Below are 3,395 nucleotides of genomic sequence, written 5' to 3' on the forward strand. Positions count from 1 at the left end.
ATGCTTGTGTATGAAATGTAATTCTGCATGACAACAATATGTGGGTCTCGAATACGAAGGGTCTGTGGAAGCTGGAAAGGAATGAAGTGGGCATGCTCTGCTTTGTGTTCATGAATGATGAAATACAAATGAGATGAGGGATAAGCTGGGTATAAGAGAAATCAGATGTAGTGGGTAAGGGTGGAGACTATGATGTAGGGACATGTGATGAGTATGAAGGGTACCAGCTTTATAAATAAGTGTCAAACATTCACAGTAGATAGAACTCGTGAAAGAGGGACATCTAAGAATATATGAGACTAAGTGGGGAAGACTAATTTCAAGAGGTTAAACCTAATAAACGGTGGAGGCACATGGCCTAGTGGTTAGTGCAGCGGACTTACAGTCAAGGGATCGCGGGTTCGAATTTTAGACCGGGCAATGTGTGTATTTATGAGCGAAACACATAAGCTCCATGCGGCTCCGGCAGAAGGTAATGGAGAACTTCTGTTGACTTTTTTGCCATAACTTTCTCTCACTCTTTCCCCCTTCATCTAGCAGCTCACCTGTGATGGACTGGCATCCCATCCAGGTGGGAAACCGGCCCTTATGAGCTAGACATGGTTCAAGAAGGAACAAGCAACAACAAACCTAATAAAGAACTACAATGTGTCGGGAAATGCTGTGCTGCAGGAGAAGACTTGTATGCTACATACGAGTGAAATAGAAGTCAAAATGGTGGGAAGTGATGAAGGCTGAAATAATATCTACATTTAGGTTTCTCTCATCCATTATGCTCTCTCCCCACACTCCTCCTCTTCCTTACCTTCTCATCTATCAGTTTTTTTTATTATGTCTGTTTGTCTTTGTGTCTGTTCAGCTTTATGTCTGTTTGGCATTGTGTCCGTTTGGTTTCTCGTCCTTCGGCAAAAGTGCATTCAGCATCCTGTCCACACACGTTCTCACCACCCTTCTTTCACTCATTACTCTTCCATCAATTATCATCAACATTCATCACTCTTTCACCATCCTCCACTTTTATTGTAAGCCAGCATTTGCTTCCATTGCTTTCTCTCTTCCCTCCATCACTTCTTAAGACCATCATTTGTTCAAGGCAACATGACAAGAGAGGGTTAATAATAAAGACAGGACTAGAATAAGAGGGTGATAGAAGAGAGGGTAAACTGGAAGAAAGAGTGATAGGGATGAGAGGATGATAGAGAAGGGAGTAATGGAAGAGAGACAGTAACAGACAACTACATGTTGGTTGTCCAATCATGGTGCTTATGCAATTTTTCTATTCACCTCACTAATAATCCTCGTGTAGCTTTCACTGTCTCTCTTCCATGACTTCCTCCTCTATCATCCTCTCATTGCTACCAATCTCTGTCCCCTACCTTGCTCTCTCTCTCTTCTGTTCAACACCTCTGTCATGTTGCCTTGAACAAAGATATTGAAGGGTAAAGAGAACTATCTTGTCCTTCCAGGGACAAGACAACCTCACAAGTGCTGGTGCCATGATAAAATGACTTCCCTGTACACTCTGCAAAAGTGGTTGGTGGTAGAAAAAAAACATTCACACATAGAGGCCATGCTAAAAATGGAACGTACAAACAAGACATATTCCTGAATCGTCTAGGAGAGCAATATTGACCCATCCAACCCATGCCAGCATGGAAAATCAGAAGTAAAATGATGACGATGATGATAATGATGATGACCAGACTAATACATTTCTAAAACAGAATCAATTTGATCATTAAGAATTTAGATCTAACTCTACTTTTTTCGATGCGCTGAGAGTAGGAGGTTTTGTTTTTTGATTTTCAAAAGCAATCTACATTTCAGTTGGAGTTTTAGACATTGTTTAAAGGAAAACTATAATAAAGAGGAACAAATTATTGCAGTGTAGGATACATGTTAACAGCAGTTGTCATAGCAACACTGCCATATAACATGTATCACCATAAAACAAAGGACAATGCATCTTATCTGGAATAAAATCTGACCAAAACTGCATTGCAGACTTGTGAGGTTTGAGGAACTACTGTAGTTATCAGGAGATTATTGAGATGGCACCATACACTGGATTTAATGAAATTAATTAAGATACAGTGGAGTTATGTGAATCACATGATGAAGAAATATTTAATGGTGATTTTATGGTGATAGATAAGCACTGGGTTGAAACGATGATGATGATGATGGTGGTGGTGAAAGATTTGTCTGAAGCTTTTTAGATTTTAGATGAAGTTATGTTTTTAGGGGTTTTTTTTTTTGTCATGGAAAAAGGGGAAAGATGAAAAGATATTCATAAAGAAGGACATTTCTAGAAGCCATTGGGGTAAATAATGAATGGATACCACCACTACAAGGAATTATACAAACAGAAGAAAAACTGAACCGTCACAACAAACCTTGGACATGTCTTTTACCCTCTGCCTGTACTAAAGCATTTCCATAAGATTGTCCTAAACATCCATGCTTGTTTTCACTCTTTTAGTTATGCCTTGTTTCTTAAGTTCTGTGTGAGATAAAGCTTTCCTTTCATAAATCCAAAGTTACTCAAGTGATTGAAAAAAATCGGGAATTTATATTATATACGATGTATAGATTCCAGGGAATCTGAACACGACAGGCAAAGGGTTAAACAAAATCTCGAGGCTGGATCTAGCTGGTTTGAACATAGAAAAAGTTGAATATTTAGGTCATATATCATCATCATCGTTTAACGTCCGCTTTCCATGCTAGCATGGGTTGGACGATTTGATTGAGGACTGGTGAAACCGGATGGCAACACCAGGCTCGACTGGTTTAAATGCAAAAGGGGTCAGAGTAAAACAGGATCCTTGTTAATCTGATGAAACCTTCATTAACTTGCAGCATGAAGGTCAATTCTCACTGTGTAAAGTTAGGTCTATCGCTGGAGGTCTCAACCAGCTGGTATGGCTAAGCCTAATGTGTCTAGGTGGGATACTAGGTGGCACTACGTACCCTATTGTATTTTCTAAAATTACTGATACTAGGGTCGCAATCAAGGGCAGTTGACCAACATCTGGAAACAAGTCCCTTGAAGCTATTAGGTGACAAACCACTAAAACTGCTTTGAAACCCTAAATAATTGGACAAGGAGTCCCCAGTTCTAATCTTGGCACACATGTAGTCTTGTAAAAGACAAAAGATATATATAAAGATATATACAAAATTGTCACAGAAAGGGATCGGCAGACCCCCTCCGGTAACACAACTGAGTTTCGGGATCCATATTATGGACCCTAACACCATGACATATCAGATTAAACCTTCCAATTTCAGAATATTTTATATACACAATCATATACACATACACACACACAAACACACACATATAGCAAATTTGATAGGCAAAATAAGTAAAACCCAATATATGTATATGT

Source organism: Octopus bimaculoides, chromosome 18 (genome assembly GCF_001194135.2).
Source record: "Octopus bimaculoides isolate UCB-OBI-ISO-001 chromosome 18, ASM119413v2, whole genome shotgun sequence".
Classification (NCBI taxonomy): Eukaryota; Metazoa; Mollusca; class Cephalopoda; order Octopoda; family Octopodidae; genus Octopus; species Octopus bimaculoides.